The sequence below is a fragment of the Chiroxiphia lanceolata genome, chromosome 4 (assembly GCF_009829145.1).
Source record: "Chiroxiphia lanceolata isolate bChiLan1 chromosome 4, bChiLan1.pri, whole genome shotgun sequence".
In the NCBI taxonomy this organism is placed as follows: Eukaryota; Metazoa; Chordata; class Aves; order Passeriformes; family Pipridae; genus Chiroxiphia; species Chiroxiphia lanceolata.
The window spans coordinates 53,239,969-53,254,677 of record NC_045640.1 but is presented as its reverse complement, the minus strand read 5'-3'; positions in this window follow the sequence as shown (position 1 = coordinate 53,254,677).

The following is a 14,709-nucleotide window of genomic DNA, read 5'->3' as shown; positions in this document are numbered from 1 at the left end:
GACGAAAACTGTTTACATTCATGAACTAAAATAAGATATATTGTGCAGTGAAAGATATTTGGTTAGAGAAGAAAAAGACTGGGAGAAGGAGAGAGAAAATAAAAACAATAAATAGTGACTTGAGCCTTCAAACATTCTTCCTTTTTCTTTTTTTCTTTTAATAGTGCTTTGAGGTTTGTTTTGTAACAATTTCTCAGCAGAAGTCCTGAGGTTTCTCACAGATGAGAATTATTATTTCCCAAAATTGTTTTTACTATCTGGTTGCAGAAAGGAACACGGTTACTTTCTCAAACAAAAGGCACCTGTAACCCTACCATCACTAGAGAGGTTCATGGTGACTCTCAGTAATCTTTGTATGAGGAAACTTTGCTCAAATTGACATTTTAGCAGCAAAACCTGGTGGCAAGAGGTACAAACCTGATCTCTCCTATTTAATCCCAAGCCTTTTGTGAACCCAGAAGATAACACTGAAGTTGAGGATTGCCTCTAGGTCTCTCTCCTCAGGGTGAACATGTAATTATGATAAATTTCACTTCCTCATTGTACTGTTATAGCTAAAGGTAAATACAATGAGTTAGATCTCAAACAATTACTGAACTCCTTTCAGAGTTATTAAAGTATCCCTCTCCCTTGCCTAACACATCCGTCATACAAGTAGAAGACAACAGACAGTGTGATCTGCAGCCACATTTGCGTGGTCACCTCTGCTCAGATTCTAGAGCTCTAAGAGAGGCTCTTACTTATGAGTACGTACAGTACAAAGAAAATGTGCATACAAACAGAAAGAAGGCTGGATGCAATGAACCAAACAGCCATCCTTGTGCTTGGTGTTTTATTCCCCATCCTCTGCTAGAGAAAGAGGCTATGTATTATGTACCCAAATCAGGTCAGTCTTCTGTGGCTGGGCACCAACAACCTCGTTCCTATAGATGCTCTGCTTTTTGGATTGCAGAGGCTGTGTTTGTACACTGCATAATACAACAAAGACCTCAGGTCTCAGGTGTGACCTATAGGCGACAGTGCAATAAACTTACTAGGGAAGTCATATTTTATGATGTCCTTTGTCTTTTTACAAGGGCATTAGGCACTGTGAGGTTGGCCAGTCAGGATTATTGCTTTCTGACTGGTAAGCTCCAAATTCTGTCTTGTCTGATTAACACCTTCTTTAGTTTATTTCCAGGTGTCAGTGGGTGCAGTGGGGCTGCCTGTAAGCAGTTCTTCACTGTGACAAACTTAGAGAGACCAAGTGACTTGCCAGATATTTTTTTCCAGGGTGCCTGCTGCATCCAATCTGTCTTTTTGGCATCTACAAGCCTTACGAACTGCATGTCCTCCCATCATCTGCTATTTGGCTATTGTCTTCTTTAAAAAACAGGTTTTTTGGAACTTAAATGTCAACAGGTGTGACCTAGTGTATGAAGGCATGTTGTACAGAAACGTGACTAATTATAATCTTCTTTTCCCTTTAATTTTTATCCCATTAACAATTAAAGTAAAAAATAACATGCATACAGAGCCCTGTGACTTTTTTAAAAAAAAGTTCTCTAATTAATACAGCTTCTAATTAATGAAGTCTTACAATCTGTGTCGGTTACAAGTCATCCCAACTCATACACATCTTGCTGTTTACTGCAAGCCTGGAGTCAAGCTGACCTGTCAACCATTTTGTACACAGCATTTCTGGAGTAGGGGCAAGGGGCTGACCAACATCTAACTCAAATAAGCAGCTTCCAAACAGATGGGATTGGAGACCTGGCAGCTGAAATTCCCATTCTGTTCATTGACTGTGGGCACAGAACATAGCCTGTCCAGACAGATTTTGCACCCTCAGTTAGCAAGCCTATGGCAAAGGTGTTGTACAAGGAGATCTGTGAATATTTTAAAGCTCTGAATCCCAAATATCACACATGTTGAAATGCCAAGTGATAGAGAGTATTTGTGTCTCATTAAAGTGCTCTTCACCATGTATTTCTACGGAACAGCATTCCACAAAGACAGAAACAATTTTTTGGCTCATCTGTTGCTTTAGAGGTGAAGAGCTAGCGGAGGAGCTGGGAGCACCTACCTCATTATGACAAAGAATGGCAACAAAGAACACACACTCTTATCTTTCCCTCTTGTTTCTCCTTAGACACACAAAAGAAAGGAAAATTCATGGGTTGTGCTTCGTCATGTACAGTTGCTTAGATTGAGGGGAAAGAAAACCGCATGGACTCCCATCCATACCTCTCCAAAACAACAACCAAAATACAAAGAAATGGGCTGCCCTTAATAAAAAGGGCATGATCCAAAATACCTACCTTGTATCCCAAAGTGCTGACTTATGCTTATCTCTAAGCATCTGTAACTCCCTGCGTTGTGCAGCTTTATTAGGATAAATAAAGGAAACACGTCTGAGGGCAAAAGATGGAAAGAAGCAAGGCTTTTAATGATTATTCACTAGAGATTGATTCTTCTCAGTGCCTTATCATCAGTCTTACAGTCACTTTGCTACACTCAGGGTCAGAGCAATCGTATTTGTGTATACTTGTTTGTGCAAGCGTGGGTGAAGTAAAGGGAAGTATGAAATGTTAGGAATTCCAGTGTTGTAATTCCACCCTTGTTGCTTCATAATGAGATTTTCCTGTGTTCCAGGTACTGCTTATTTATCTCTTAACTGTCATTGCCTCTCCTACTCTGCTTAATCCAGGCAGTGCTGGAAGGTTAACACAGAGGTTGGGCACGGAATCTTTTTGCATTATGCCAAAAAGACTCACTAAAATAGGTCTGCGTAAAAAACTTTGTGATGAATTCACAAAGCCTCCTGTAAATGCCTAAGGACTTTGCACTCTATAAATATTTAAAACAAATATCTCCCAATACATAAACACACTCATTTCCTGCTGATAAACCCAGACGCATCAGCAGGGGTGGAGGGAAGGCAGTTATTTGCACTCAGATGTTGTTTAGCATATCCCTAGATTCAATGAAACTTTTTTGTGTTAATTCTTCCTTTTCACTTATCCTTTTCATCATCACATAGCATTTAAAAATGCAGGAGATGTAATCCAGCTCCTAATCTTAGCTAATGGGAGCTGTGTCTAATTAAAAACTCGTCAGTGTAAAAATATATTTTGTTCACAGCAAAAGGAAAAAAAGTACAAAACCAATCTCTTAAAAATTCTATCCTGCAATATTGCTACTTTTGTTTCTTGTGCATGATCTGTGCAATTAGACATGACTTTACTTCAATCAAACAACATCACATATGTGCAAGAAAAGTCTTGTTTACACTAAAGAGTTTGGGAAGAGGAAAGATGTTTTCTAACACAGGAGTCAGCTCATCCACTACCGAAAAGTAACAACTCGGGGAGAGTAATGTAGCTCCTGACAGCTCAGCCTAGTATTATGCAGCAGCAGAGAATGAATGCTACTGCTACTACTACTACTAATAAAAAGGTATCAAGTACTACCTATCAAGGAAAAGCTACACAGGCAGAATGTTTCTGTATAATGAACTGTGCATCCGGATCATAAGGGCCTTCAAACAACTAGGCTTCATTTTTCTGTCTCAGCTGTGCAGTGCCCCCTCTCATCCTCTTTGCCTGCTCTGATTCTGATGCAAGTTGTATTCATGGTGTGCACACACTCAGCAAGTGCTGCCATCGTGTCTGAGGCATTTGGGCTCCTCTGAATGCTCTGCTGGGTAACTGAACCCTGGTTCTGTTCTTCTGACCTAGTGCCATCTCTGAAAGGACACAAGGACAGCAGATATAGAGAACTAGCTTCAGCATTCTGAAGTCTGGCACTGCCCCAGAGCTCCAGGAGATGCTTCACTGCCCTCTCCTGAAATCTACCAGGTGGTGTGTGAAAGCCCAGAAAGCGTGCAGACTGTTGTCTTTGCAATTTTATAATTTAAATCCACTGCACAGCTCAAGTAGGTACACTGTTTACTTACCAGTGTTTGTTTGCATTGCTGCATTTCTACCATTCCTATTTGGAGAACAGCCTTCCTCTCCCCACTTCCAGAACAATGCCTTACAGGGAAACACTAATATACTCAGGAGAGCTCCTACAGCCTTTGCATGGGAAAGAGTGCCAATTGCATGTGGAGATAGAGTCAGGTCATGTTTCCGCCTAAGTTCAAGTAAACTTCTTCAATTTATTTAGTAATGTGGAATTAACTTTACATTTAAAATAGATCCTGTCCCCATGAACTCAGAATATCAGGAAAACACTCCTTGAGTTTTCAAGGCCTTAACCCTTGCAAGAACTGGAGAAGCTTTCTCTTTTCTCCCCTGTAGCAGCCAAGAACTGCACAACCAGAAGGGGAGCAAAGCAAGCTGGGTGACTACAAAGATAGGAGTACATGTACCTATGCATAACACTTTAGGTCTGCCCTTACAGGTGCAACAAGGTTTTATTTTCTATTTCTGTCCTTTGCCTTGCTTTGTTTGCTCCAGAGCATGACCTTCCTTTTCAAGCACCTCTACAGATTACCTTATATTGGTACCACACTGATATCTACCTGTGGCTGACAGTATGCAAAAGTTGCCTGGTACCCTGCAGGGGAATATGCCATCAAGTGCTTTGGGAGCCATTCACAGACAGCTTGATTTCCTTTCATTTAAATACTCCCTTTTACAGCTAGCCAAATAAACTAAACCATCTAAACCATGTGTCAGCTAAGCTTTCGGTGATGACTGGAGGATTTATTCCTTTTTTTCCGTAACTGAATGAAAAGTGAAGTAGGCTTGCCACTGGAAACATTGTTATTATTATAATTGCATTATCAAATACCTACAAACTAGACTTGTCATCTGTATATGACACCTGCCACAACCAGGCCTCAGGCTTGGCTGCTTGAGGCATCATCATAATAGATAGTGTGGTGAAACAAGTGCTGGTAATCTCCAAAATAGTACTTCACTTCTCCCAGTGGTTCATTCAGTTATTTAAGGCACACAAAGTCCAGATCAGACAGTTATGTATATACGTGTAGAGAAGCTAGGAAGCTTTAGAGATGCATAGAAACGGTCCAGCCAAAAGCACTGACAAAACTCAAGTATGGCATTAGATCCCACCTAAGCAACACAGGCAAACAGAATGAAAACTTGTTTCTCTGTGTAACTGGCGAATAAAGTACTACTTGAGCTGATTCTCAATGCAGCTCTTCTCCCAATAAACAACTCTGTCAAGGAAGAAGTGTCACCTTGAAGGGCACCATTTCTGCTATCAGAGCTACACTACTATTGCTCTGAGCCCCTGCTGAACCTCCCAACCCTGAAAGCCTCCTGAGTGGGATATGTCATAGGAAGGAGCATTGCTAGACCCTCTGGAATTTGCGTTCCTGACATGTATCTTCTCCTCTTTTTAATCTTAATTTCTTCCTTTTCCTCTTCGCCTTCAGTTTTGACTACCTTGCAGCATCACCAAGGCTCTATGAGTGGTGAAGCCATAACAGCCGCATACTAAATAGCACAGAAAACTGAGTTGCAATCTTACTGGGTTGTGCTGGGCTTCCCCTCAGCCATCAGAGGACTGGAGAAGTGCAAGGAAGAGACATCATTAGTCATTGCTGTGTGACTGTGTTTGTCTTCAGGAACCTGAAGTTGGAGTTTAATGCCAACTGTCAAGACCATCTTAACAAACTTGTTTTCCCCTGCCAAACCCAGAGTTTCATCGACTTAAGACTAAATATTTGCTTTCTGTTTCTCTAAATAATTAAGCTCTATAATTAAAGGGTTAAAGGAAGGCTGATTGAAAAGCTTAATACTCTATATTTAATTTTTTTCTTAATTTCTTAATTTTCTTAATTTTTTTTCTGAATTTCTATTGAAAGTAAAAAAAAAAAAATTAATGGTGCTTTTTGCCATGGGACACAGGTGACGTCTGTGCTCAAAACCCTGAGCCTTGTTTAAGTATACAGTGACAGGGTCATGCTAATGCCATTGACTCTTTAGACCAATTTATTCCACTTAAATTAACACAACATCAACAAGTCCTTGGTCTCTCTGCAGTAAGCAATGCTGCCAGTTGTGATGATGGTATTTGCAAATGAAACCTTGCCTGCTGTGAGCTGCTGGGTTGAAAGGCAACTGCTAGACATTTGAATCCAATGTTAAGCAGAAGTGTGATGATGTTTTGGGAATGAACTTGTAGCAGGTTTCCAATTTGTCTTAATTACTGTGGTACCGCATTTCTTCAACAGCCTGAATAGTACCATGAAGCTTGTTTTGTTACACTTTACCAAGTATATATATCTCCTGGCATGGAGGTACATGTATGGTCTGATGTCTTTTTATAGTTTCCATTTTTATATTCTTAATTTTTTTTTTTTTTGCAGTGTAGGCCTCTAGTTCTTCATCCTTTACCCTCTATCCACATTAGATTCTCCTCTTGTCTGTCCCCACAAACGTAGAAATGAAGAGAATTTATTTGGTTTCCCTTCCCACAGGGTGAACCTGGAGAGCATGTCTTCCCACCTCTGTCAATCACCGTACTGAGATGTACAGCATTCACAAGCACTACAATGGCATCTGCTCAGCTAAAAGAAGTAGTGAAGTTATGCATAGTAAAATAATTTACTCACCAATATTTTCTATTAATTGAAGCACATTCTGTTCAAACAGAGCAATACCTAGCCAGCCAATTGTATGGAGAAGCAGGCAGAGGCAAGTCTAGAAAGTATTTTTAGCTTTTTTTAAAATCAGATTTTTGCACAAGCTTTGTCTATTTTTGATTCTAAAGTAAGAATAGGTATTAGCAATTACATATGCAGGGACCGCCTCCATTTTTAGCTCAGTGTGGCCATTTACACCTATCCTAAGCAGCTACAGTACAGCACCTGGAAGAGGCAGAACACTGCACCTGCTTCCTGGGAGTGTGTGACAACCCACGCTGCAAAGGAGATGGAGACTGACCACGCTCTGCTGTACACACCACAGTGTCTGATCCACCAAACGACTGGTAGGAGGAGCATTACCAGGGCAAGGAACTGAGAGAGGTGAAAGGAAAAGTGACTCAAGCATTCAGTGGTTATAAAGGAGCACCTTCAATGTGTTTCTGCTTCAATGGCACTGTACAGTGTGATGAGAGGGAAAAGAAGTGCAATATGCAGACATTGTTGATAGTAGCGTGGACAAAATGGAAATTCTGAGGTAGACACAAACCAGCAAATTGGAATGGCTTTTTTTCTACTCTAAAAGAGGAGAGCTTTAAAATACTGTTATTAGGGCCCTTCACACACAATATCAAAAGGAAGTGCAAATCCCAACTGCATTTGGTTTCACTTTAGTTGTTTTAATCACTGAGCAAGGAGTATCTAAGTGTGCTGTAGAAAAACTATGATAAATGCCAAATTTTCATACCAAAACAGAGCTTTTGCCTCCAATCCTTTGATTACAAATTCTTGCTATGCAAGAAGCATGGCAATTAATGGCAGAGATTCAGGGTTAGAAGACACAACATAAAGGCAGTGATTCTGCTGGCTATGTTGCACTTCTCACAGGAATGCTCCTGGTCTTTCTGAACACCCTTGCCAATAATTTTTGATTTCAGTGGTTTACATCTGTTTCCTCAGGTAGGTGTCAGAAGTCATGGTCATTTTTAACAGCCTATATAAAGGCAAGTCATCTACTGCACTCACTGGGGTTCGAGACAAACGTGAGTTGCATCTAGTTGTTGATGGTTACCGGATTATGCAAATGGGGAAATTCAGACTTTATCAAAGAGAGTGGGAATTCTGAACAAGGCAACAATGGGGCTGAGCTCTATTCAATCTAAACAATTTCCTGATCCCATAGAACATGCCTGGCTGCATTACTTGAAGCTGGGCTGGTGAAAAATCTGGCTGTAATCACCTGGATCTCAGAATCAACCCAGCCAGCAGAGGCTAAAATTTCTCTTTGTGACCACCCAGACTGTCTCTTGAATTGCAAAAATTGTTAACAATATTTAAGAAATGATGGCTAAAAAGAGAGGGGAAATACCCATTTTAAATTGGTGCACCTTCTTTTTTCTTTCTTTTTATCAGAATTAATAGTCACTTTCTTCTTTATCTGGGAAGAGGGAAGCTTCTGATTTGAAACAACATTGCAAGGAACACATGCAAGCAGAAATGGGCACAGGTCTTTGGGACCTGGACAGAAAGATCAGTCACTTTTGGATCAGAGGTGCTGGCATATCATTGAAACAATCTGTTGAGGCAAAGAACAAATGGACTGCACACTGGATATCAGGACTCTGTACTGCCTGTATCACGTTACCTACTGTTCAAGGTTACAAGACTAATGTACACAAAATAAGGTCAATCACAGCAGCATCTGATGCATTCAACGTATTTTTGGATGTGTGTGACTTCTCAATTTCACACCTGCGCAGCAGGGCTTGATTCTTATGTTACAATTGCTTCTGACTCAGTAGGCACTACAAATAATCAGTGCTCCTTGATTTCCCCACCTCTCTACCCGAGAAATCTGTTACCTATATTTGGTTTCATGCCAGATCAAAAGCAACTAATTCCATTTTTAACCCTGAAGCTGTTTAATTGTTTTTCTCCTCCTCCACCCTTTTCCTTCACTGTGAGAGGGTAATGACCCATTTTTGAATGGGTTTGTAACCCCCTCCGTCACACAATTAACAACTGCTCTAGAAGGTCTACTGGATTCACAGACAGAAAACGGCCTTAACATCCAGTCTTATAACAATAACAGTCAGGCAACTTTGCTGTAATGCTAATCACACTTCCTAAATTTCATGCATTTGGGGTCTGAAAGGGAGGGGGGGTGCCTCTGCTAAATTTCTTTAGGTAACACAAAACACACTGAAGATATTTCACTTTTGCCCACTGCCTCCCTGCAGAACTATCCCCTATGACAAAGTGCAATGTACTTGATTACCTACCTTCAAAATAAACACCAAAATACACTCAGGATATAATTACTGCAGATTACCTTACTCACCTATCTTAAACCTCTCTTGGTTATTGTAGATGTTGGTTTGGCCCTTGTTTGCCAGCCTGCATGTTGTAGGAGAGCTTTGGAAGCAAAACAAGCTCTGTGGATAGCAAGGTATTTCAGGGAGGAGAAAGCTTTGAATAAAAATTCTCTCGTGATCAGAGAAAGAACGGGCAGAATGATTAGAGGGGAGATCTAGAATCAAGGATCTGATGATTCCTCTTGGCTTTCTTTTGTTGGTGCAGACAAATATGCACACACAACACAGCTGCTTACAGCCCTGTGGGCTGCATGTGTTTTGGTTCTTCTTCCAGCAGCACAAGCAGCTAAAGTTGCAAGGGTAGAAGTCCCTTACAGATAAGCAGAAGCCACAGTCCTATGACACTACTAGGGTTAGCATGGCCCTACCTGTAATTGGAGTGTGTACGGCTGCTTCTTACAGTGTTGTTCAGGATTTCACCTTGGAAACTGCAACACTTCAGCCTGTGTTCCTTAGCAAAGCTCTGGAAGAGCTGGTCACTGAGGAAACTGCCCACTACCAGGAGCCCTACCTTGTAGCAGAGGGAGTGAGTCTCCATTAGCATATTGCTGTACTCAGCACAATGTGGTGGGACTGATGTGGGTTTTAGAAGAGCACTCATGTATAACATATGCTGTCAAAAAATCCTCTTATCCTTCAATGATCCAAATGGCAATGCTCTCAGTGTTCCCAAAGCCAGCAATAGGATTAAACAGATCACTGTGCATGAGTTTGTGTGAAACTGTTGTAAATTTGTGATGTTAAATGGATAGCCAGTATTTTATATAAACAGGCTTAACGGAGTCATGAAATATTGTCTTGTGACTTTCAGAATGGGGACGTTTATAGAGATGCTCCAAACATCTGTGACTGGAAGACTGATGTACAGAGAACAAAGTGAACATTACTGGGGTTAAGTCACAAATTTCACATTTTGAGTGACAAACAGGTATGTACCAGGGATAGTAATATCAAAATTAGTCACAATTTCCTATTTAATCTGATTTTTGCATTTGCCTTCTTAAGGATGATTATAGGTATTTTAAGTACAGAGGACTAGATACCTAGTCAAATATCATAGTCTTATTTCCACTCTGACTTTTATTCACAATTCATTTTTTTCCACCACAGCCATGCTTCAGAGGCTGCCTCTGTTTACAAAGCTTCAGTCCTTTTCAGGCTAGCAGTAAAAGGAGCTCAAGGAACTGAAGAACAGCCCTAACAGCCAGCAGAAGCCTTTACTGTGTTTGTAGCAGGTGCTAGCCTAGCCTCTTTCAAGGTAGTTCATAAATTAATAAAATAAAAAGACCACTTGAAATATTATAAGTAGTATATAAAAGAGACAAAGCACACAAATACTTCTCATAAAATCACTTAAAATGGATTCTAAGTATTTCAGTTTATTAATAGATTCTAACCTACACCTCTAGGGAAAGAGAAATAGATTAATCATCCCATCCTCTTTATAAAAATCAAAACAAACCATGTGTTTTATCTAGGGTTTAGATGGCAACAAGGGGTAATTTTTGCCAAGTGGTTACTAAAGGATATCCACCCACCCCTGTCATAGGTTTTGCAACTGGAAGGAGCCCAGGTGGCTCAAACAATGTTTGTCAATCCTGTCTTGATAGAGCAACTACCTTTTTCTGTTGCTGCTTTCAAGCAGATCAATTGTATTCAGTCAAGGTGATGGTGTTCATTCTACAACACCGCCTTGACCTGCAAGATATTTCATTTTTCTGCAATGCACTCCAGCAACTGCATGGGTAAGACATCTCCCTTTGGCTTGGTGTTTTTCTGGCAAGCTTATGTTTCCACAGGCATGTCAACACCTCCTTGGATATTAGCAGGAGTATAAATGTTAGTTTATGCTAATAAGTAATACATTGAAAAACAAAGAAAAGGTCAGAAACTCTAGTTTTATATTATGTGATTCCCCCAGACAAAATAAATCCGATTCACGGTAGATGCTTACAGTTTTCCAAGAGATATATTTATAGCTGTGAATATGTACTTTGGCTAACCCTACTGTAAGCATAAAGAAGGGAGAAGAGGAGGTTGAGGGTTTTTTTTCACTTTTAAAGTAACAGAGGGAGGTTAATTGGTTCCGCTAGCTGAAGGGTTATGTGCCAGGCAGCAGGAGCATGCATTGTAATAGAAGAACTACAGAGACAAATGAGCCCGGTCCAGAGGATGAAAATATCCACATAATGCCTTGAGATACAGAGAAAGAAACACTAAGGTACAAATAAAATAAAATAAAATTAAGAAATCTCCGGCCATTTCAGGTACAGTGATATTAACCATTATCTTGTGCAAATAATAAATAATTATTTGGTTAGAAGGGTAAAGAACATATTGTTTCTGTGCTGTAATTGCTAGAAGAGGTGGTCAAGTCAAGACTGAAGTATTGCTTGGTTGTCACCATCAAATTTACCCTTTCTGGCTCAGAGACTCCAGAGCCCAAACTAGCTAAAGGCATTTTGTCATTAAAGGTTTTTGTCATGATCACAAGGAGCAAATCTCACTTATTTTCTCCCTTTAAATTGGTGATGAATGATTTGTGTGAGCAACGGAGCACTGTAGTAAAAGCAAACAGGAACAGATCTCATAGACCTTGAAGGAAAATCACTAAAGAAAGGGGCAGTTACTCCATGGCAATGTTTCACAGGCATTGGCCATGACAAACATGTATATAAACTTATCATAAAATATCTACAGAAGGAAGGGGAGATCTGGATAAACAAAAACAGCCTTTACTTAATTTTCTTGTTTATCCAACTTTTTTTTCTGCTTAGTTGCAAGGAGCCCATGGGCGAGATGCACAATTTTGTATAGGAAAACTATTTTTCTTATTTCTTCGTATTCTGTCTAGTTTTCTGTCTCTCTACCCTTTCTTTCTTTCTTTGGCAGAAACTACAATTCTCCTTCAACAGCGACCTGCTTTGGAGAAACTCTCCCTGTACTTGTCCATCACTCTTCACTTAAGGTCACACATCATTTCCAAGGCTGACAATAATAGTACCTCATATCACCTCAAGCCACACAAAAGCCAACAAGAGCACCTGCAGTAGCCCATCCTCAGGAAAAGTGTTAGATACCATTTATCATACTGACAAAACTGCTGCTAAAATACTACCAGTTTCTCTCAGGTCTTCATTTCTATTCACAGCATTATAAAAGATCAGGAAGTGGTACTATCTCTATAGTACAGACAGGGTTCTATGAAAACTTATGGAAGGAATGATAGGAGCCAGCACTGGTGTGGGGCAGCAATTTTTCCTCCAGATCTAGCTGGAGCCAGAATGCACAGAACTTACACAGTATTTGATTCAACAGGAATCGAGAACCTGAATAGCTTTCAGGATCTGGGACAGCAAGATTAAGAGATGGGTGTCTGGAAAATATTTTGGTCTGACTCTGCACAGACCTAAGTGATTCAGGGTTTTAAGTCCCATTTTCAAACATGATCTTAATGTAACTTCTTAGGATCACACCTTTTCCATGATTTTCATAGGAATGTCCACTTGGATGAATAAAAGTTTGCAGTTTGGATCAGACATAGTAGTCTTTTCCTTCTAATAGATCTTTTACTTTATTTGATGTCCAGCTCATCAGCTTAATATTCTTCCCCATAATTGTTAAAATTGTTAAATTTTGCATTCTGTCCTACGAAGTCTGAAATAGTTTAAAAATATATATTGCTAATGCAGGATTTGGCAACAGCTGTGACAGTTCCACTGTGCACTGCTGAGGTGACTCTTTTTTCTTCTGGCTCTTATTAAATGGACTTGGGGAAGTAAGTCTACATTTCCTTTGGTAGGTCAGCTGTAAAATTTTACTTAATAACTAAAATAAACTAATGAAATTATTTCCCGTGGGATTGAACAGATGTGTAACTGAGAGAAACTCAGAGAAGAAGATTAGCAAGGAGTCCTTTTTCTTTCATTTCTTATTAATACAACACTAAACCACAAAGCACTGAAATTTCCAGAGTGAAATTTCTTTACATTTAACAGACTGTGAATCCATACCTTTTTCATATGCTTGGCACATATAAGAGAACAACATTATTATTTTTTTGTAGGTTCATATATTAAAAGACAGATCTTAGAAATTGTCCATCTGATCAAGTTCAGTGCATTGCTACGTGAACTTCTAGTTTTTGTAAAAAAAGGTAGATACTGTGTAGATTAGGTTGTTTTCTCACAGAAAATATTGTGCATTAATATACAAAGTACTCATACACATAATATTAATGACTTAAAAATAGTAACCATGTGCAAAAATATATTCTGCGGAATTAACATTAACATTGGAATTATTTTACTTCCAATGTTTATTGTTTATCCTTCTGGAAGGGGTGACTGTTGTACAAAATTCTCTGTTACTCTTTCCAGTAAAAGGCCACATTAACATTTCTGAATGACCTAGTTTCAAATTTTCTGCTTTCCCCCTCTTACCTCATAATGATCATTCTGCTATGCTTGAATTTATATTAACATGATCATTTCTGTTTCTCACTCTTATTAAAAAACACAGATAGGATATTTATTGGAAAGGATTCAAGGGGGGATTTCTTGTTAGTTTGCTTTTAAATTTTTGAATTGAAACTAGAAGAGTTTTATTTCTTTATGCATTGTTGTTGATTCTGAGGTCTTTTATAGGGGGCCATGAAGAATGGAGCATCAAACGAAATGGTTCAATAAAAACTAAGCAGGACAGTGGAAAAACACCATTTTGATTTTACCAGTTTTTAAAAAATATATGAAATAAGAAGGCAAATTAAAAATGTAAATATTTTTTAATGAAAACCTAAAGGATTTTAATTAAAGAAAAAATATTTCTACAAGTTCCAAGTAAAATATTAACTTTTTCTTTTTTTTTTTTTTTTCTTTTAATGGAATAATTCAGTAAAGCTTAATGGAATACACATCCCCGCAGTTTACATTTTTCTCCAAAAGAATTGCTTCAGCTAAAAACGGACACGGCTCTGAACAAAAGATATTTGAATACATTTTATTTTGCCTTTTTTGTGATTTATTTGCTTCCCTGAAAAGTCTTTCTGAGTCCTACCATTTGCCTAGGTGAATTTAGGATAGTTAAAATGGAAATAATCAGAGAATAAATAAAAAAAGTAAAAACTGGGAAAACAACCACCAAGAACTGTTGTAATCATCTGGGAATTCTATTGTATGCATGGTTGAAAAAGTACGTATTTTTATTAGTTTAACTACTGGGATGACCAAAAAACTGTAACTTCTCATTCACTTTTATGGGACCTAAATTTAATGATAAAACGTTATAGAAACTTATCTTCATTGATGTGTCTGTTTTTAACTCAAATGAAATATAAGCCATAATGTGATTGCATAACCCTAATGCACAAAATGCTTTACATTTTTTTTATTTATATGACTTAGATTAAGAAAAAGGAAAAAATAAAAGGTTATTATATTTAGATTTTTTTCATTATGGAGATCTTTAAAATCTCCACTGAGACTTTCTGTTATTATAAATAATGAAATTATTTGAGCAGATTTTTTAGGAATTTTTACAGTTCTGTCTTGTAACTAGAAGTTTTAAAACTGTTATTTTAGGAATGCTAGAAAATGCTCATTGCCATTTTAATTTAAATGAATATGAATTATTTTATCTTTTAAAAGCTCTGTTTAAAAAAACATTCAACTGAAGCTTGTTTAGTACTATATAAAAAATTAAAATTAATTAATTAGAGTGTTAGAACCTGATGCT